The sequence below is a fragment of the Urocitellus parryii genome, chromosome X (assembly GCF_045843805.1).
Source record: "Urocitellus parryii isolate mUroPar1 chromosome X, mUroPar1.hap1, whole genome shotgun sequence".
Taxonomy (NCBI): Eukaryota; Metazoa; Chordata; class Mammalia; order Rodentia; family Sciuridae; genus Urocitellus; species Urocitellus parryii.
Window position 1 is genome coordinate 125786245 of NC_135547.1, and position 23286 is coordinate 125809530.

Here is a 23286-nt window from a genome sequence, read left to right on the forward strand (position 1 = left end):
TTTTCCTTCTAGCCATTTGAAAAGGTTAAACAACATTCTCAGCTGGTGGACTGTACAAAACATTTGGTTGGGAGGTTTGGGCTACAGAGCCAAAGTTTCAGACCCCTGATCTAAAGAAGCATTTCTCAGACCAGCAGCATCCATCCAAACTGGGAACCCCTCAGAAATGCAAACTTCCAGGCTGGGGATGTGGCTCAAGTGGTACCGTGCTCGCCTGGCATGCGTGCCGCCCGGGTTCGATCCTCAGCACCACATACAAACAAAGATGTTGTGTCTGCCAAAAACTAAATAATAAATATTAAAAATTTTCTCTCTCTCTCTCCTCTCTCTCTCTCTCTCTCTCTCTCTCTCTCTCTCTCTCTCTCTCTCTCTTTCTTTAAAAAAAAAATAAAAAGAAATGCAAACTTCCAGGCCCCAACCCCAGACTTGCTACAAAACTTCTGAGACAGGGTACTGTAACCTGTGTCATAACAAACCCTTCAGGAATCCTGATGTGGACTTCAATTTGAGAACTACCCATCTAAACCTATTGCTATGCATCAGAGATCTCTTATCTCTGAAATAAGGAGTGTTGGAGAGGAAAATCTTTGCCTCCATCCTCTTCGGAAAATAACTGGCCCAGATTGACTAAATTGGCAACTATGAGGGACTATCTAGGCCTGAGTCACCAGATTTCAGTGATCAGTCAAGGAAACTAATGCTTTCATTGTCCAAATAAGGAAACTGTAGCACTGAGATTTTGAGTGATTTGCTCAAGATACACAAGAAAAAAATTGCTAGGTATAATCTATTTGCTTTTCTTTTCTTTTTAGCTATATGTGGGTTAAATTCATACAATTTGTTATGGATTGTATTTGCCAGCAACTTCAGGGTCAGGTTATCTTTTATTTAGCACTGATTAGCTTAAATACACATCTGGAAACATGCCCTAAATAAAATAAAAACTAGTTTTGGAAACTCATTAGACCAGACAATGCAACCCTAATTAGAAGAAATAAGATGCAGAGGAGCAGGAAAGTCCCATCTGAAAGCACTTTTGGGCCAATGGAGATCTCCAGGATTAGGAGGATGACAAACTGTAAGGTAATGTCAGGAATTGTGGCCTGCCCTGGAGCTACTTACAAGTGTATCCCAACAATTGTTTCCTGTTCCATATCTTGAACACAGGTAAATATGTCAGTTTCTTAAATGTCATTAACGAGTATTTTAAAAGTCATTAACGGCAGAAAAACAAACCTAACATTTGCGTGCTTGTAATGGATTTTCTGACTTTTAAGGATTCCTGTGCTTCAGGCCTTTTTAAGGGAACTTTCAAATGATGAGTGCTTTGTTTTGATGTTCTCAGCTAAGGCCTTATCTGTGCATTCCAAGGAAGAAAGAATGCAGATTGTTTACCCAAAATAGAGCTGGAGAAAGTAAGGCACAGATGCAAGTTGAGTTATGTGATGATTCCAAGTGGAGCTGTGTGCACACAAAAACTGAGTGCTAGAGATTGTTATTGTGACCTGATCATAATATAAGCTATTATTATTATTTTGGTACTGGGGATTAAACTCAGGGGCACTCAGCCACTGAGCCCCATCCCCAGCCCTATTTTGTATTTTATTTAGAGACAGGGTCTCACTGAGTTGCTTAACACCTTGCTTTTGCTGAGGCTGGCTTTGAACTCGCTTTTGAACTGGCTTTGATCCTCCTGCCTCGGCCTCCTGAGCCACTCGAATTACAAGCCACTGTGCCTGGCTATAAGCTATAATTATTGGGTGTTTGCTCTGTGCTATGTTCTCATGGTATTATGGGTTAAGAGCATGTTTTCAGGGGCCAATAAACCCAAGCATATAAACCCAGCATCTGTGGCCTCCTAGCTATGTGACTTTGGTAAGTTACTTTGCTTCTCTGTGCCTCATTTTTTTCCTCACAGAAAAGGAGGATGGTATTAGTACCTTTTCTAATAGGGAAAAGGAGGAGGAAAGCATGCTCACCACAGTGTTTGGCATCCAGTAAGCACTCAAAATGTAAAATGATATTATTTTTAAACAAATCACCCCATTTTATTCTCACAATAACTTTGAGAAAAACGATGCAAGTGGGTCAAGTTCACACAGATATTAGTGTTAGGGTGGATCTTTGGACTAAGACTGTTTTCCAGGGCTGCCAGCCACAGTTCTATAGTACATTGATTGGGAATGCTGAATCAAATATTTATGGCCAGTGTTTTCCCCCACATATAGTATAAACTTCTGGGCTTGATCCACATATCCCTGGACCTTCTTTTCATTTATCCGTGTATATGTATTTATGGGGTTCTGAGTATTTAACCCACTTATACTCTATCACTGAGCTATACCCTCAGCTCATTTTTCTTTTAAAAAATTATATATATATATATATATGTATATATATATATAAAATGTATATATATAATGTGTATATATATATATATATTTCTTTTAGTTGTAGTTGGAGACAATATCTTTATTTTATTTTTATGTGTTGCTGAGGATTGAACCTAGGGCCTTGCACATGCTAGGTGAGTGCTCTACCACTGAGCGACAACCACGGCCCCTATTTTATATATTTTTGAGAAAAGGTCTTGCTGAATTGCCAAGGTTGGCCTCAAATGTGTGATCCTCCTGCCTCAGCCTCCCAAGTCGTTTGGAATTACAAGTATGTACCACCACTCCTGGCCCCTTATTTTTAACTTTGAGATAGGGTCTCACTAAATTGCCTAGGCTGGCCTTGAACTTGCTCAGCCTCCTGAGTCTCTGGGCTTATAGGCATGAGCCACCACTCATAGCTCTATTAAAGAGTTCTAAATGTCTGAGAAATAATATTTAAATGAAGTTTCATTTTATTCTCTTTTGAAGTATTTATTTATAAAAGGAAGGGATTTTATTGCCTATTTTGTAAATAGTTATGGTATTTGATATGTTAAGGTGAGGGATTTGAATAACATCATACAATGAACACAATATGCTCTTTGGAGGGGGGGTGTACCTGGGATTGAACTCAGGGACACTCAACCATTGAGCCACATCCCCAGCCGTATTTTGTACTTAGAGACAGGGTATACTAAGTTGCTTAGTGATTCGCTTTTGCTGATAGTGGCTTTGAATTCGCTAATCTTCGTATCTCAGCCTCCTGAGCCACTGGGATTACAGGTGTGGGCCACTATGCTGGGCAAAATATACTCTTTTTCATTACATTATCTAAGATGTATCAAAAGGCCCTACTAATATTTCTGTTAAACTGTATGAGGCCTGGTAATTTTGTTATGGTCACCTTCAGAAATCAAACCATTATCCAGGTGTAGTGGCACATATGCCTGTAATCCCAGTGAGTGAGGCTGAGGCAGGAGGATCGCAAGTTCAAATCCAGCCTCAGCAGTTTAGCAAGACCCTAGGTAACTTAGAGACCCTGTCTCAAAATAAAAAAATAAAAAAGGCTAGGGATGTGGCTCAGTGGTTAAGCACCCCTGGGTTCAATCCCCTGTACCAAAAGAAAAGAAATAAACCAATTGGCAGACAGGTAAATGCATCTTCAATTGGGAAAATTAATCTATCCCAATTAAGGGAATTCAAAACCACTGAAAGGTCTAACAAAATTAAAATATGGACACCTACACTAGAGAGATGTGCTATGTAATATAGTAAAACCCACCAGGAGGTATTTGGGCTGAACTAAAAAGGAGCTAATAAAAGAAATCCCATATCTACCATGGAGTAGTTCAGTGTCAGGCTCCCTGGAATATGTGGCAGGTGTATGGTTGAAATATGGGGAATTGGACCAATCTCTGACTTCAGAGGCTGTGTTCTTTCCAGCAGTGGTGTGGCAAACCTGCTGCAGATGCAGTTCCTCTTTGGAATGAGGCATCAAATCCCAGTCTACCCATGACTGGCCACAAATACTCCCTCATCTCCTGAGCCTCATGCTGGGCTGTTGGGATCTTACCACTTAGATACTGATATGGTACTGAAATTTCCAACCACAAGCCGCTTCCAATTTTTATTTTATCACAGTGCAGCTTCAAGATAAGCCAGGAATTTGTTATTTACCTTTTAAAACAAATTGATGTACTTTAATAACTCTTTATTTGCTGTAAGTGGTTCTCCAAATTTGGGCTCTGCTCTCCCTACCATTGGTAAGTAAGAAAGAAACATTGTATATGCCTATTAATAAGGTAGCCCTCAGGGAAAATGATGTTGTTATGCAGGACAGCATGTGGATTTTAGGGAAATTTCTTTAGGACTGTGAATGAGGTTTCCTTTCATTCAGAATTTCCCACTGGCTTTCCCAACATAGTACACTTGTATTTGTGTGATTCATTCCCACAGTTTTGAATGCAGCCTTGAAGCTTTTTACCTTATTCCGAGGGAATTGGGTCATCAATGCTTTAGCCGTGGATTTCACTAGCAACATATAGGTATCTATACATCTCTATTAATTGATTTTCATCATGTTGAAGGCATCCAAAAGATCTCAAACATAGAGACAAGGACCTCCTCTAAGCAAAGGAATTTGAGGGACCTGAATGCCTTAACTTCACACTAACAAAGATTCAACAGTATACCTTCTTTATGCCAGAATAGTCAACCATTCATTCAATGAGTATTTATTGAGTATCTACAATATGCCAAGGATTGTTCTAGGTTCTAGTGATATAGACTGGCACAAATGGGCTATGCACTGCCATCATGAGCAGAACTTTCAGTGGAGACAAATAAATATGTAGTAGGTCTAATGATGCCAGGGGTTATAGTAAGGGAGATAGGGAGTGCTATTGGGGTTAGCAAATTGATATTTTTTTAATGGAGTGACATTTTAACAGAGATCTCAGGAAGTGAGAAAGCAAGGCTTTCAGCTATGGAAATGGACAGTGACATACTTATTCAGGCACAGGGAAGAGTGATCTCAGAAACTCTGAGTCCAGGACAAAGAGCAACACAAAGAGCCTGTCTTGGTTGGAAGAGACTGAGTAAGGGTGACAGCAGTAGGAGCTAAAGTGTTAGGAATGTCTCAGTGTGTGTGGGGGGGGGGCGGGGAGAGGGCAAATATCTGCATATCCTATAGAGTCTAAGGGATATAGTTCAGTGTTAGAGCACCCCTAGGTTAAAAAGAATTGTCCTCTTTAATACATATGGAGAAAGCTAGGGCACTGATAATCAATGTTTTCATTTTTGCCCTTGAAACAATTTGATATATTTATCTTGCATGGGGGAACAGTAAACGAAAGCCTATCTCAATATGTGTGAATTCATAAGTGGTTCCTAGCAGAGGAAAATCTAACCAGTTATAAGGAAATAGTCTTTCCTCAGCTATTAAATGAGATGAAAAACACCCTGATCTGTGTCTAGCAAAGGAAAGAGATGTATAAACCATGATTCATAAGTAGTTTTTATCTTTATCATCATCTTAAATCCAAGTCTAGCTATTATGTGTGAAGTGGAAGAGGGTTTTCACCAATCAGAAATGACATTACCATCCTGGCAATCTTTGTGGGCATTTGAGAAGTGCCAATCTACAAGATAAAACACTGAATTTTTATAAGCAAGGAGTGCAATTCCTGTGCACAGCTTCTTTTGATGAAAATTTCTAATCACCTTTTTTATGTCCACGTGATTATAAACGATCCAGTCTGATTTGCTTGTTTCTAACATGCAAAAGTGAGACCTGATTCACAAAAGTTAATTTTTTTAATCTCTAAGACTAATTTAAAAGCCAGTTTGGGGCATTAAAATATTAAAAGCTTGAGGGACTAATCCTTTTCACCTTTAAGGAAAGTGAGATAAAAGAATAATAAGAAGCAAAATGGTTATAATATGGAAAACGGTTACCAGCTACTCCTACCCACACTTAAACCTACCACCACCACCAACAACAACAACAAAAAACATATTTTAAATCAAGAATGATATTATTAAATGAGTAAGAAGAAAAAAGGAGTTTTGATTACGCTAATGAATTATTAAGGCATCTGGGTTGTAGAATCTTCATTCCTAGAGATTTAAAAGAATGTTTGCCTAAAACAGTTTGGATCAGGGCTAATATATGTATTTCTGGATACACATGGCAAATCAGTCACAAACCTTGAGCAAATTAAAGCTGTGGTGGGGGAAACAGGAAATGCCAATCAGCTCATATGTGCACTACATGGTGACATTACACTTGGGGGTTCAGAATGGGCCATCAGGCATGTAATTTCTCTAAAATTCTACTATGACTCTTTCGTCAACCATAGGTCAAATAATCATAAAACACTGTTAGTTCACAGGAAATGAATTTAAGGATAAAAATTGCTTTAATTGCAAGTGAGTGCCTTTTTATTTTTCACTAAGTTTAATTTTTATCAAAGTAATACATGTTCAAAGTACAAATGTATTAAAGACTCATAATGAAAACCAGCAATCTTTGTTCCATCCCTCTCCGCCCTAGGGGTAATCATTTTCAACTGGTAAATATTTCCTTTGGTATGTACTTCCATATTTCCCATAATATCCTTTTACTGCTCTTTCTTGGCTTATGAATTTTAGACATTATCTTTAACATTCTATATATGATCAAAAGGGAATTATCCTTCCCTATGTTTGATCCCCAGCACCACAAAAAAAAAAAAGAAACAAAGAAAGATGGAATTTATCCCTTTTCATTCCCACACCACCTTTTCCTAATATAACAGTGTCACAAAATTACTTTACCTAGTTACACAAATATCAAAATACTGGTTCAGGGCTGGGGTTGTAGATTAGCAAGAAAGTACTTGCCTAGCATGGGTGAGGCCCTGGGTTCTATCCTCAGCACCACAAATAAATAAAAGTTAAAAAATGACCATTCTTGTATCAAGATGATGATAGATACATACAAATATATTGCACCACATTCCAAAAAAAAAAAAAAAAAAAACCAACCTTGTTCTAACAGATTAGTGATTAATTTTTCTCACAAAACATGAAGTTCAGGACTCAGGGCTCATATAGAGGCTCCAAAATGTCATTAGGAATCCAGGATGTTTCTAGCTTTTTTGTTATCTAGTCTTTACAATGTGGTTTATCCTCCTTATGGCCCTTAGGCTTTGCAAACATATTCCTCATGGGGAAATCTGGGAAGGGTAAAGAGAAGTATGTGTCCCCTTTAATGATCTTTCCCCAAAGTCCTACATAGGAGCTTCTATTACCATTTTGAAGTCTATAATAGTTTCACTTAATCACCCATACCTGTAAGGAAAACTAGGAACTATTCTTCATTTGGACACATTTCTGCCCTAAATTAATTGAAGTTCTTTTGTAAAGAAAGAAAGGGAAGATGGATACTGGACTGATGACTAATTGTCTCTGCTACAATTGTCTCTGCTACAATATCTGTATCAGAGTTCACTGTCAATTTAAGGAGCATTCTATGACTGTGCTTCTGTTTTCATGCAGTTTTTGTTTTTCCTGGAGTTAATGATAGCCTCACATTTTTCTTATATTTGTGTGTACCTGTTTAATTTAAAACCTCAAATTTAATTTATCAGTGTCATTTTTTTCCTCTTTAGAGATCTAACCTCCCAGAGTCCTTCATGTTCCTGCTACAATTTAAAATTGGGCCTTTCTAAAATGATGCATCTATCATCTTGGACTTTTCTTACCTCTCTCTATATTGGATCCTCTATTTTCCCAGTCCCATTGGCTTATCTTTCCAGGTTTAATTCCCTCATTTTGCTAAAACACATCTTTGAGTGGTTTCCAAAGGAACATATGGGATGCAAAAATTTTCAAACTTTGTGTGAAAATAATTGCATACAATCCTGACATTTGATTGATAGTATGACATAATATAGAATTGTCAATTAGAAATCATTCATCTCAAAATTGTATTGCTCTCGCTGGGTGCAGTGGCACATGCCTGTGATCCCGGCAACTCTGGAAGCTGAGGCAGGAGGATCACGATATCAAAGCCTGCCTCTGCAATGTAGAGAGGCCCTATACAACTTAGTGAGACCCTGTCTCAAAATAAAATATATTTTAAAAAATTGCTGGGGATATAGCTCAGTGGTTAAGAAATTTTATGTCTCTTACCTTCCAGGGATGCCATTGAGAAGTATATAATAGATATTTTAGCAAAATTACATCTTTTATGAAGAAGCCTTCTACTGATAGAGGTTTTAAATTATTATTGTTAGTTGCAACAGTTCAATAAGCATTTATTAACTAATATGTTCTTACTTGTTGCAGGAGAGGTAAATGTTTGGGTTATGTGATTTTTTTTTTAACTTGGCTGGGCTATGGTATCCATTTCTTCAATCAAATATTAACTTTGCTATGGAGATGTTTACAGATGTGATTGACAGCTACAATTAGTTGACTTTAAGAAGATTATCTTTGATCATGTGGGTGGGCCTCATCCAAGTAGTTGAAGTCCTTCACAACAAAATTGAGTTTCCCCCCCAGGAAGAAGTTTTGCCTCAAGACCACAGGGTCAGCTCCTACTGACCTGCCCTATAAATGCCAGAATTGCAAGTCCCTACAGCCATACAAGCCTGAAACAATCTTATATGTGTATTATGCATCCTACTGGCTCTGCATCTCTGGAGAGTCTTGATTGATATAGGCCTCAATGAGCTCAGCATCTAGGAAGAACAGATAATAAGATTAGTAAAAGATAATTGATTCAAGCCAGGCATTGTGGTGCACCCCCTGTAATCCTTGTGACTTGAGAGACTGAGGCAGGAGGATTTCAAGACCAGTTCAAGACCAGCCTTAGCAACTTATTGAGGCCCTAAGCAATTTAGTGAGACTCAAAATAAAAAATAAAAAAGGGCTGGGGATGTGGCTCAGTGGCTAAGCATCAGTGGGTTCCCCAGTACCCCTCCCAAAAATTGATTTAATAATTTTCCTCTTACAAATTCCAATAGAAAATTATGGCAAAAAGTAGATGACTTAGAAATTGTAGAATTACTCTGGAAAGTAGGATACTACTGTGTTTAAATGAAGCAGAAGGGTTCTATTGGGAATGGAGACAAATTTTGAGAGTGAGAGGAGGCTACAAAACCCCTTAGAGCCAGGCACAGTGAAGCCTATAGTCTCAGCTACTTGGGAAGCAGATGCAGGAGGATCAGTTGATCCTAGGAGTTTGAAGCCAGCCTGGGCAACATAGCAAGACCCTGTCTCAAAAAAAAAAAAAAAAAAAAAAAAGGACTGGAGGTAAATCTCAATGGTAGAGTGCTTGCCTAACATGTATGAGTCCCTGGGTTCTATCCCTAGCATCAACAAAAACAAAATCCCCCAAATCATAACAAAAATGAAAAGAACAAAAAGCCCTTGCTAAATTCATGCATACATCATTTACCAAATTACTAAGAGAAAGAGAATGAAGAATCAGCTGTACTTAATCAACAAAATCTAGAAACTGTCTATACATTTCATCTCCAAATGCATACAATGATTAGTTATAATTGAAACTTAAAATTACATGATTTGTTTTAAGATTTTAATTTTCAAGTGAGGAATTCTCAAGCCTAATTTATTTCAAACCCTGACTGATGACCATTCAGTCAGTTCTGCCCTGCATGAAAGCCTGCCTTTAGGGGGGTATTCTCCTAAACTATTTCTCTTGGTGTGTATGTGTTTTATTTCTGTATTCAGATTCCTTCTCTTCTTCCAGAGTTAGTCATCTGAGACATTCATGAAACAAGCAATAGCACTTGCACCAGGCACACTTCCTGATTTCATTCAATCTGCCCAAGTGTCCCCAGAGAAATCTGGGGCTTAGAGATGCCAGTTGGTTCACCTGGAGTCCATCTGTCAGTTGTAGCCAAGTCAGCACCACAAAGAGATTCCAAATCCCATTTTCCCTGTCCTTACTATAATGTGGCACTGCTTCCCTTAACAACAGAAAGAAACTAACTTAATGAGACCTGTCTTCAGTGAGTAGAAACTTAATTCTTTCCTGTGGCTTCCATAAGAATTCTAGATAGGATTTTCCTTCTCTAAGCAGGAACTTATGTTGTTGTCAACTTAAATTATCTTCACTAATCACCTTGAACACAGTGTTTCTCAAATTTTTTTCTGCCCTCATAAGAATAAAACAACTAGATTTCTAGAACTTCTTGGGGAGAATAAAAGCAAAACACTATTTTCATAGATCCCCAAGAATGTATCCTTACACTGGATACATTCTTCTAGGTGACTATGTAGCAAGATCAGCTTGATTTTCATTGATTTTATTTTTCTTCTTGTGGTGCCACAGACTCCAGGGTCATGTACATGCTAAGCAAGTGTTCTATTATTGAGACACATTCCCAGCCTTTTTCAATTTTTTTTTGACAAAGGGTCTTGCTAAATTGCCCAGGCTGGCCTCAAACTTGTGATCCTCCCGCTCCAGCCTCCCAAGTAGCCAGGATTATAGGTATGTGTCACCAGCTTCACAAATTTGTATGCCATCCTTGTGCAGGGGTCATGCTAATTTTCTCTGTGTTGTTCCAGTTTCAATGTGTACTGCAGAAGTAAGGACTCTCTTGAATTTTTATGATGTATCTTGACACACATTAGAATAAACTATATGAAGTTAACAATATTCAACCATTTGCAGGGGTACTGGGGATTGAACTCAGGGGCACTCGACCACTGAGCCACATCCCCAGCCCTGTTTTGTATTTTATTTAGAGGCAGGGTCTCACTGAGTTTCGTAGGGCCTCACTTTTGTTGAGGCCGGCTTTAAACTTGTGATCCTCCTGCCTCAGCCTCCTGAGCCACTGGCATTACAGGAGTGCACCACCATGCCCAGCTCAACCATTTTTCACCATTCTGTAGGCTTTGACCTATTAAGTCATTGAAGGAAGTGGCACAGGTATGGTTAGTTATCCTTCAAGAGTGTGTATCAATGTTCATCTGTGTCTAAGTAGGGCCTGTCTCTTAATATCCACCCAGAAACTTATGTTCAGTTTGCTGCAGAGGACTGTGTATAACCAAACTCGCACAAAACTCTAGAGGATTATCATCTGGGCTGATTTTTAAAGGAAGCACTGTCAAGATTTAGAACATCCTTTTAGCTAACATTTGCAAACTGTTAATCACAGACTTGGGATCAGAACATCCATTTCTTTGGGGGAAACAAGTTTCTTGCTTCACTTTACTGGCTTATACTGTTACCAGTGGATTATGAAATCCTCACTCAATGGGAAACCCCCAAAGGGCTATTCATTTCATTTAACATTTTTAATACCTTTATTTATTTATCTTTATGTGGTGCTAAGGATCAAACCCAGGCCTCACACATGCTAGGTGAGCATCCTATCACCAGCCACAACCCCAGCCCTTCATTTAACATTTTGAGAAGGTTATATTTACATGTAAATGCAAAAGAAGACTTCACTTATTTCCACCATTCACTTTTCTTAGAGGTCGTCCAAATCATTTCTGGAGACAGTGTATTATATAACACTTAGTTCAGGCTATTAGACCAAGTATCTTAGACTGGGTAATGTATAAACAATAGAAATTTATTGCTCACAATATTGGAGGCTGGGAAGTCCAAGATCAAGGACTTGCTCTCTGCTCCATAGATGGTGCCTGTTTCTGTATCCTCACAGGGCAGAAATGGCAAACAGACAACCTCAGGCCTCTTTTATAAGGGCTCCAACTAACCCATTCATGAAGGCAGAGTTATAATGACCTAATCACATTGCAAAGGCCCCCACCTCTTAACATCATCACATTGCAGGCTAGGATTTCAAAATGTGAATTTGGGGTGAGGGGACAAACATTCAGACCATAGCAGACACAAATCAGAATGATTCTAATCTGATACACTTAGGTTTGATTCTTGGTGAAACCATTCATGAAGGTAAGACTTGAGTATCTTTACTTTGCCCCAATAATCCTGCCTACCAATGGTGATTCCTACCTTTTGGTATTTGGATGGAAATTAAATGGTGCACATTGTGATGTGCCTGGCACAGTGCTTGGCTCATAATAGCCAAGACACCACAATTAGCATTCCTGTCTTAATACATAATGATAAAATAATGGAGGTAAGCACCATCAATAGCTGTACTTATTACTTGTACTTCTTACTTTTTATCCCCTTTCATTTACCTACCAGAGATTATTATAGAGATTCCTCCTCAAAGTCCTAGCTCAGTGGCTGAGAAGATGTATAAGTATACAGATGCAAATGTATGTGTACCTTCATATAAAACCACAAAATATATTGTCTCATGAACATGTCCATGAAGCTGGGGTTCTGTGCTAGAGGATGGTCTCTTCCCCACTCCAATCTAGATATAGCTTGAACATAGCAGTGTTAAGGTGGGAGAAGGCATTATGTTTACTGTTGTCAGAAGTTCAGAATAGATCCTAAGTGATGGTAAAAAGGTAACTGTAAGAGTTGTATTTTCCAAAAGATTCCTTTCTCTTCCATAATATAGTAGTGGCAGAGTTTTGATTGTTCTCTATGTGTAGGGGAAAGCTAGTCACTACATTTTGTTTTCATTCTATAATGTTTATACATGCAGGTAGGTGAAAATAGCTGAGGTTACAAATATATATAAGATACCATTCTTTGATTTTAAATTTGTTCTTTTTAGATATACATGACAGTAGAGTGTATTTTGACACATACATACTTAGAGTATGACTTATTCTAATTAGGATCCCATTCTTGTGGTTGAATATATTGTGGAATTACATTAGTTGTGTATTCATATATGGAACACAGGAAAATTATGTCTGATTTATTCTACTGTCTTTCCTATTTCCATCTCCCCTCTGTTCCCTTCATTCTTTTAATCTAATCCAGTGAACTTCTACCCTCTTCCCCTGCTTATTGTGTGTTAGCATCCCCATATCAGAGAGACCATTTGGACTTTGTTTTTTGGGGACTGGCTTATTTCACTTAGCATGATAGTCTCCGGTTCCATCCATTTACCTACAAATGCCATAATTTTATTCTTCCTTAAGGCAGAGTAATATTCCATTTTCGTTATGCATTCATCTATTGAAGGGCACCTAGGTTGGTGCCATAGCTTAGTTATTATGAATTGAAGTGCTATAAACACTGATGTGCCTTTGTGTATATACTTGCCATTGAGACATTCACACTAAATATAGGAGAGAGACTCAAGAATATATGATTGCATTTCAGTTTGGAAGTGAATCAGCAGAGACAGATCGTGGTCTGCTCAGCTGGTGCTTTCCATCTCCTTTCCAACTCCAAGTTCAGCCCTCTCCTCACTGTAGGAAGGAGGGAGTATTTATACCATGGAAATTGGTAGGACTACTACAAATCTTTACTTATTTACTTATTTATTACTACAAATCTTCACTTATTTGAGAGCTGGTTGTTAAAACATTGCACACCACTGGTGTTGTAGAAGCTGCTTTATGAGCATAGAAGGAAGGGAGACATTACTTTTTCTTGGGGCATCAGGGGAAATCACTAAAGAATATTGACATTTGAGATCATAGGATGATGGGAGAATGGGTCAAAGGAGAGAAAGTGGCAGAAACTTTGAAAGGGCACCATCCTTGAGAGAGAAAATCCAAAATATGTGTATAATACCTTTGACGTGATGACAACATACACTTCTGAGAAGCTTCTGTTAAATAAATAGATGTGTGGTGGGTTCTAACTCCAGTGGTAGCAGGCCTGGTAGCTTCCTATGTTCTGGGGCTAGGTTATGCCTAGGGCCAGGATAGGTGCAGTCTCTCTTTTAAAAATGAATCAGGGTCCTTCAGCAGTAGGAATTTGTTTCTCAGGCTCCTCTGCAAACCTACCAGTCAGATTCCCTTAGAGAAGGGCCCTAAGGATTTGCATTTTTAACAGACTTCCTAGAAATTTCCTTGCAGTCTCAAGTTCACGAATTAACCTTTCAAAGCATGATTTTGCTACCCAGGGAATATCTGGTAAAGTCGGGAGACATTATCCATCCTCCTGACCATGGAGGTTCTACTGGCACCTAGTGGGCAGAGTTTAGGGATATTGCTAAACATGCCATAGCACATTGAGTGGCTCCACTATAATTACTGATCCTGATGTCAGTAGTGCCAAGGTTCACAAGCACTGATCTTGGGCTTAGCGAAGGGCTCTGAAGTAAATACAAGAAGTGGACGAGACTGCTCAGGTGGGGGCGGGGCTGGGATAGGGTTGTAGACAGTAGGCAGATTGTGAACACACAGCAGGATGGCAAATTTTCATAGAATTGGGCCAAGCTCATACATATTGAACCCATGTGGAAGACACTCCTGAAGCCAATGACTCATTATTTACTAAGTTGTCTTTTTTTCTAATACCAAAACAATTTAAAGTATTTATTGAATTATCCTCACAAATTTGTGGTCACCACTTTGGGAAAAATATTACTTGATCTATACAAAGTGGTATTTGCTCAACTTGCTCTTTCATGAAATCCAAGAGGTAGATTTTCATTGAAATCATACTAAGGGTTGGAAAGAGGTACTGTTTAAAAGGAGTTAAGAAAGCAAACTTTGGAAATTCCTTTTTAAGTCTGGGTTGAAGTTTCTAAGAAGCCAGTTGGTTCTCCTGCCATCCTGCTAAGATGATATCCCAGTTTGTCTCTGTTAGTAAGCTCAGCAGATGAACCTTGTGTAGGTCAGGGAAACCATAGTGAAAGGTAGATGCACTTATTTTTAATTTTTTTCTTAACAAAAATGTCAGTGTTGCTTTTAGAAACATACAAGTCAGCCAGCCATATTAGAGATGGAATTAAAGTTTCCTTAATATTGTTTAGAAAAGTCAGCATTTATTGTTCTATTGAGATTTTTATTTGAAATTATGCCTTGGGTCCTCATTGATAAAGATCCTTGTTCATTTGCTGTATTTCAAAATATTTGTGTGCACAGCCCCATTAAGATTTGTTTTTCATAGAGTTTCTTCAGTTTCTATGGAAATGAGGTGGGTAGCAGCTCCTTCCTTTGAGAGCTTGTTTCAGTGAAAGTGTTAACATAACAATTTGTTTTCCTCCCCAATGTCTTTGCAGAAGTAGGTATCCAGTGCAAGATACTCTTTTAAAAATACCCTTGGGTACTGAGTGTTGAACTTTCCTGGCTGAAATAATTCTGCACTTTCCAAATGTTTTAATGCTTCTAGGGAGCTCTTAAAAATGCAAGGATTTAAAGCCCGAAGCTAGTTATTCTTTGAGCAGACGCAGGACTGTTAGATAATAGAACTCATCCTTTACTTTGGGAGCTCTGGGCACTGTTTCCAGCTGCTTCCAGTCATTTGACTCCTGAAAGCTACCCTAATCCTCGCGGAGGCAGCCTCTCTGGCTCCCAGGACCACCCCCTGTTCCTGATTGGTGAGGCTCCTCCGCGGCCCAAGCTAGCCGCCTACGACGTCCCTGAGAACTGATTTGAAATAAGAGCCAGGCGGTCCTCGCTTCTCTGCGCCCGACTTTTCATAGGCTGGGAAAGAAAAGGTTGAGAAACTTGACATTGTCTTGGGCAGAGTGCGTGTAGCAACAGATCAAAGAAAAAGAGGACGAAAACGTGCTCTTTGCTGCCTGTGGATTTCACCGAGTTGCTTTTGTCTCGCGGGCTTCTGTTGGCTTTAGTGTCTGCACTAAAGGCTTGCGGCGTGCGCTTCCATGCAGCTTGCTCCCTGCCGGATGGGTCATGGAATTCTAAACATGAGGCAGGTAAGGCTGGCGGCTGCGCTGGGCTGGCGCCGGAGAGGGAGGGCGCAGCGCGGGACTCCTGCGACCTGTTACTCCCGAGAGCTTGAGGAGTTAGCAGATGCCTGTCCGAGGAAAGACACGGATGCATTTTCCTTAAGCGACCCAAGAAACAGATTACCTGGGGGCCCCCCACCACCCGTACCTCCACACCCGTCCCCAATTTTGCCTCTAATGGTGGTTGATGAAGTCAGGCAGTCATTGTAAAGGACTCAAAGCGATTTGTAGAACACGTAAATACATTCCAGTTTACGGCTGCTGAGATGTATTGTGCAGGACGTATCTCAAGCTTTTAGCTTCTTTCCTGTGCTTTGGGTTAGAATACAGACAACTGAATATCCTGAAAAAGAATTACAGGGGGCCGCTTATCTCATTTTAGCTCCCAGTTCTGAGCACTTAGTGTGTTTATGGCTGAGAAGGCGTAACCAATCCGAATGGTACACACAACCCTTCCAGAAAAATGCAGATTTGTTTGCTGTGTTCTAGCAGTTTGGGAACTGTATTGCTTCTGGACGTGAATAGACAGCCTTGAAAGTAATGAGCAGAGAAAGGGCTTGGGGATTACTTAAAGGAGCCTTTGAAAAGAATTCTAAACCAGCAGTTTCTTCAGTAGCTCTGGGGCAGGATGATAAAATTCCTTATCAGCCCAGGCAGAGGTTTATAGCTTTACCGTTTAGAAAGGAAAGGAAAGAAAAGAATGGATTAGGAAGCCCAAGAAAAGGGTGTAATTTACAACTCCATCAAAGTTATGGAAGAATCTTATGTCAATATTTAAATGTCAAGATCAATACTCATAGAAGGAGAAGACTGGAAAGCCATACCAGTAGGCTGAGAAGGGCAGAGATTATGGAAGAGTAATATTACTTTGGCCAGGGCTAATAAATCTGGGTGGGAAAGTTAGCATCTGTATTGTCACCAGAAAAACTCTTCACTTTTTTTTTTTCCCAAAATGGGGTGGGTACTTGCTACTTTGGTGCCCACTTTGGGGTCGGTCTGGGGGAGTGAACCTTCTCCATTGTAACTGGAGCAGAGCGTTTGGAACTTTCCCTTTCTTGCAGCTTGGGGGGGGGTGAAAGAGGACCCTATGGTATGGTCAGGGGTAGAGACCCTCAACCTCTTGTCCCCTTGTTTGCTCTTTGAGCAAGCATGCTTGGCAAGTTTCAGTGAGTGCAGAAAAGCACATGCAATGCCCTGTGCTTTCAATGAATTGCATTTGCCTTGCTAGAGACTGGGCGGAGGCTGGTTTTCTTTAAGTTTAATAAACTCACAATCCAGGCTCGTTCTTTTAATGTCTAGTAATCAGATGGGTTGGGGGAAAGGAGCGAGAAGGCAAACTGGAAAGGATTAAAGAGGAAAAAAGGGGAAAGCAAAAACATTGTTGACTAAGCTGGAACAAAGAAGTCATTTGATCCTGCGTGGAGCCACCTGTCCTCTCCTCCGTGGTATCTGAGCTCAATTTCCAGAATCCCTGTGCCCACACAATTCCTCTGGTATGATGGCATTCCCTTTGCCTGATGCCCAAGCTTGGGATGGTTTTTCCCATGAATAGCTGTGGCATTTTATATGAGGTTGGAAAACAGCCCAGTATTCAAGTTTTAAGGATACAAGTACATATGTAGTAATTCCTTATTTATTTAATGAATGAACAACTTTTTATCCCACATCTCTATACACCTATTTTTTTTTTTTTTTGCCCATTGGGTATTGAAAAGAGGATGGGATGGAGGAAGGATCTAGAAGAGAGGGAGAGGATCTTTGTTCATACAAGAAACCCAGGCAGTTAGTTCCAGAAAAAGAATGCAGGGGGAACTGAGATGGTGGCATTATTGCGTGGGCTGATTCCAGCTTGATTCTAGTTTCATGTGGGGAAAACTTGACTGCTACATCCAGGCAGGGTGAATCGCACCCACCAGTCAATTTGTCATCCCAGACCAGCAACCCCAGCTGGATTTGCAGGGTTAACTTTCAAACCGACCCATGTGTCATCAGCTCAGCAATGAAATTCAATCTTTTTGTTGATGAGTGATCTGTCCCTAGGGCTGCACAAATGCTGAACAGTGGCGTGGCAGCCCAGAAGAGACCCCTACCACTGACTAGCCAGAAATCCAAGGTAGCCAGAAATTGCCAAATGAGTTAGAAAGCTGTCTGGCTAGTTATAAGGTTCAAAGGGGTTTGGGATTCTGCCAGGTTGGCAGAAAAGGAACCCTGTAGGATAGAATTCTTTGAGGGTTGGTAAGGCCACACTGAGTTAGGGAAAAAAAAAGTATAAACCTGACTTGCCTAATTTTAAAGCATGTGCCAACCTTTCTCTGCACTCTAATTGTAAATGGGAAATTTTCCTGAACCTTCCTTGAGAAGGAATTTGCTATGTTCCCAGGCAAAAGGAAAGGCATGGCCACCTGTTCTGGAAGCCCGGCCAAAAACAACAGGTTTGCCTATGGCATTCCCACAACTGCAAATATCTTCCCCAAGTAGTGAGCTACCTATTGTCCCTACACAGGGGAGGGACAAATACTTCATTATCAAGCTGGGAGAAAGAATCAGATTTCTCCTGACAAAATTGTCTACCAGAGGGCTGAGGTTGTGGCTCCGTGGTGGCTCAGTTGCCTAACATGTGTGAGGCACTGGGTTCAATTCTCAGCACCGCATATAAATAAATAAAGGTCCATTGACAACTAAAATTATTTTTTTAAAAAATTGTCTACTAGACATATTTTGTGCTTTTAGAACCCTGAAAACTTCAGAGAAAACTCTGAGAGAAGGTGTAGGTTATATTTCTGATCCACTGAAATGAGTCACATAGCTGCTAAATTCTTGCAAGACTAGGATGCTGCTGTTCTCAAGGAGGCTGTGACTCCGTTTGATTAGCCCCTTTTGCATTCTTTAGATTGGAATTAAAATGCCCAAGGACATCTGGCTTAATAATGAAAGTCTTCGTATTAATCTTTCCTTGGAGGATTAGAAAGCCCTTTACAAACATGATCTATTTATTCTCTGTCACATCCCCAGGAGAAAATGAAGGGCAATTTGATCCTCATTGAACAAATGGTGAGGCAAAAGCACAAAAAGGTTAAGTATAAAGAGACACAGCAAGTGTCTGCGGAAAATATTCACCTACCCAGAAAGATTACCTGTGTAGGTTTGGGATCTGAAAATGCATTCTAGGAACACAAACAGAACCTCTCCTGTAACATCCCTTTTCTTATCATTCTGTAATCAGCATGTAGTGTCCCAAATGTGTTGTGTGGTTTCCTTCATTTGAATGTCAGGCCTTTAAATGTTCAAAAGGCCTTTCTGTTCTCATTTGTCCCAACACTGAGATCAGTCCACTTTTATGATATCTAATAGGAAGATACTCTAACCAGAATTTTAAATATGCATCAGAGAAACATTCCCTTTCAGCAGATGTTTTAAGTTTTTGCACATGGTTTAGAGAGCTCAATGTCTTCAACATATGCTGAAATTTTAATTTCTTCCCTGCTATCTCTCTTTCAGAAAATGTTATCATTGTAGGGCCCACTGTCAATTTAAAGACAGGCCTTTATTGTTTTTTTTAATATATTTTTTTTTTCAATTTGGCTTTGCCTTGCCATTTGCTGTGACTTGTGCTTGTAGATTGCTTGGCTATGGACCACATGGGCTACAAGCAAATCCCTTAATTGGTAGTTGTATGTTATCCTCAGACATTCCAGCAAGTTTTAAGGCTAAGTGTGTATGTGGATGTCTCCTGGCTTTGATCCCTTGTGTGGTAAATAGACATCCAAGGTAGCTATGGCAACCTGGGCTGTGCATTGGTGAAAGGGGGGGATTTGGTCACTGGACAAAGAGCAATCTGTTTTATTAGAAAAAGATGGGGCCAAATCAGGATATTTTAAACCCACATGATTTGAGGATTCCAGTTCATCTAAATCGTTTGTATTTTTCTAATAGGCAAAAAAGAATTAATGGCTGACCACATCAGAGTATTTTGCAGATGTAATTTAAATTCTTTTTAATCAAGTGGTTGCTACTTTCCAAAAGCAAACTTCTGAAAGGAATGTCCAACATATATCAATGTCATCCATATCCTTATTGTGCTTAGTGTGGATGTTCTTATTTTCAGAACTTGATGGGATGTTAAAAGAAAGCAGATCTGATTGGAGGTATGCATTTCAGTTATTCACCTGCAGGGGTCAGGCTTGACGTTTCCATGATGGAAGACCAGGCAGTGGGCACCACTGCAGGGAGCCCCAGGCAGAGCCAGAGAGAATTACTCTGCTTATTTGGAACGATTAGTTAGCAATTCTTTAATCTCATGAGCAGAGCTACTATGAAAACGAGTTCATTTAAAAATACAAAAGCACAGTGATTACAAATACACTGTGATTAAAACAAGGGCAATAAAGCAGGTCAAACAGGAATCTAATCTCCATTTACACATAGGGCAGTCTATTGGCAAGATTCTGGCCCATTATCAACCCCTTTTATTTCATACCAAACTCATCTCAAATAATTCTAGAAGATTATTTGCCTGGTTTTATGACCTGGAATGCTCTAGAAGTTTCTTTAAACCGAAAGATACAATATTAGGGATTCATGTGGATTTACAAAATTTTCTTTTTCCTCCAGAGGAGAACATTCATTGACAAAAGGTGAGGATGTTTATTGTCCTCCAGAAGGCTGTGTCAAGGAGTTCAAAAAATTGAAGCAAACACCCAGAGAAGACTTTCCTTAAAAAAACAAAACAAAGCAAGCAGAAAACCCTAAAAATCTTATCTGCTTTGTGCTTTAAAAGAAAGGTTCTGAGTAAAAAAGGCAAGAACAGGGAAGAGGTGTTAATCAGTTATAATTAATATAAGTGGATATCAAAGGTTTCATATTCAGTCAATAGTTTATGGTGAGTATAATATCAAGGCTCTCCTTCATTGCTTGTATCACTCAACATTCACTGAATACTTACAGAATCGATATTCAGTAAAGCTACATGGTGATTATTATATGCCAGGAGATTTCTGGGCTCCAAACATGATTTCTATATGATCTGTGCCCTCAAAGAATTTTCAATCTTGTGTACAGTTTATTGTACCCGTTTATTGTACCAATTCGAGTTATGGCATGGGCGAAATGGCTGCTTGTTGATATCTACATTTGTAAGGATAGAGTTCTACTTGATAACTGATGGTATCCAAAGCTTTAATGAACTTAGGGGATTTGACAAATGATTTGATTTGTAATTGTGAAGTTTAGTTGATTTTTATCTATGTGTGTCCATTTGTAGAAATTCTTAATTTCCTTTTAAAATAATCATAATTATCAATGAAGCAATCCCCAATATAGAAATGCCTTATGTTCTATTCTATTACATATGTAAAAATTTATTATTTAGTTTAAAATTAGATTTAAATTAAACATAAATTTAACTGATATATAACACATAAAAATTGTACATGTTAATGTGATGTTTCAATACCTGTATATGTGTAACCAGGCTAAACATGTCTATCTCCTCAAACATTTGTGACTTTTTTTGTGTGTGGTCCTGGGAATCAAATCCAGGGTCTTGAGCATGCGAGGCAAGGGCTCTACCACTGAGCTATATTTTCAGCCTCATTTATCACTTCTCTATAGTGAAAACATTCAAAATCATCTTTTCTAGCTTTTTGAAGAGATACAGTCCACAGTTTCTATCTATAGTCACCCCACAGGGGAACAGTACACCAGGGCTTCTTACTCCAATCTAATTGAAATTCATTGATCAACTTTTTGGTGTTCTGAGAATTTGTTGTTTGAAACCAGAAAATTTTCCAGTGAGAAATGATGCTATAATGGGAAGGCTGAGGCAGAAGGATCACAAATCACAAGTTCAAGGCCATCCTCAGCAACTCACGAGACCCTGTCTAAATAAATCAATAAATAGGACTGCGGATGTAGCTCGGTGATAATGTGCCCCTGCATTCAATCCCCAGTACCCCCTCAAAAAAAAAAAAAAAAAAAAAGCCTTTTGAAAAATAATCAAGTTCCGAGTTTTAGAGACATAGTGACTTTTTTGTGTGTTCTGTTTTTTTTTTAATTTTATTTATTCTTTTTATTTGTTTTGTTTTGGTACAGGAGATTGAACTCAGGGGCACTCAGCCACTGAGCCCCATCCCCAGCCCTATTTTGTATTTTATTTAGAGACAGGGTCTCATTGAGTTGCTGAGCGCCTCGCCTTTGCTGAGGCTGGCTTTGAACTCGTGATGCTCCTGTCTCAGCCTCCTTAGTGTGTGCCACCATGCCCAGCTATTTGTTCTTTTTAGATATACATGAAAACTTCTGTTTTGTACAGTATGGAAGCACAGAAGGAAAACAAAAGAGTTGCTACTATTGGTAACAGGACAGTTTTGGCAATTGAAATAGGTTTAAAAACTGCAAATTTTTCCTTTCTCTCTCCATCCTTCTAATATCTTCTAGTCCCCCCAAGCCCTCTCCCTCAGGCCTGTCCTAATATACAATGAATTCATAATTGCCCATCTTTCCACCCTCCCCTTCCCCACCTGCAAACCACACTCCTATTTCCTGGAGACAAAGTTCTCCAGCATATGTTGAGAGAGAAACCATACGGAGGAATCAAAGCCATTTTAGCCCTTTAACCCTTAGGATGAATCTTTAATTGGGGAAATTCAAGCAGTGAAGTCTGGAGCTACAAGACATGGTTGCCCTTTCAGGGACAATATTTGGGGGTCAGTTCATACCTTCTTCAGAGAGGACTTGCCAGTGCATCTGCCCGTGGGTCAGACCTCTTTGCCTTTTCCTTCTCAGCATCTTGCCAGAACTTCTGGGTTTCCTAGCATCTTTGTGAGTGACAGCCAGGGAACCACAGGGGGCTGAGTGAGAGGGAATTGGTGGCATCTGTGGATTTGGGTTGTTTGCAAGTATACTCTGTATGCTGAGCTCTATCGATTTAGATTAGAATAAATGGCAGAAAATAGCTGTTGCAGCCTCTTATCCACACCAGCAGTTGAGATGTTGTATGTATTTCCCCTTAGCCATTTGTTTGCATATCTTGGGATTGCACCTTAATTACTGGACCCAATCACAGTGCCAAGAATACAATAAGAATTATTAAATGTTTTAGAGACACATGATGGGTAAATTTTAGTAGGAAAGAGAATACTCTCCAAGATCAGATACAATATGAAAAAGGAAGGGCTTTAGAAAAGTTGAGGGGACAGCAAGAACTATTGATATCAGAGAAAAGAGGAATGTGATTTGCTGACCATTGGATCGTGTTCTGGGTGAGGACTCAACCCAGAATACAGCTTACTACCTGCTTCATGAGGCTGCAGAAATGATTGATAGGAGAATGGCTTTCCAATGACTCCAAGCTTAACAGCCAAGATGAAATGTGCTGCTCGCTCTTATTGAGTGCAGCCTGATATTTTAGGCCTTCAGCCTTTGAGCAGTTGCCTTATTTTGCCAGGTAAGTGGCATGCCTCAGGTCACTCAGCAACCAAGAGATTGTTTCTGGAAGGCCAAAGTCTTCACTCCAGGCAGATGGCAGCCACATTTTCTATAGTGAAATTCAAGACATGTGCTGGATAAAGCATTTTCACTGCTTCTGGGTGTGACAGACTGTCTTAAGAGTTATGGTGAAAATGATGAAA

The 23286-nt window shown here is 39.5% G+C and overlaps 1 protein-coding gene and 1 pseudogene across 1 annotated transcript in view; one reads left to right on the top strand and one right to left on the bottom strand.

Moving 5' to 3' along the window:
• Mid1 (midline 1) overlaps window positions 1-23286 on the top strand; it is a 350467-nt gene that overhangs the window by 176326 nt on the left and 150855 nt on the right. The gene's annotated exons all lie outside the window — the stretch shown is intronic.
• Window positions 10381-10479, bottom strand: LOC113187403 (U6 spliceosomal RNA; annotated as a pseudogene).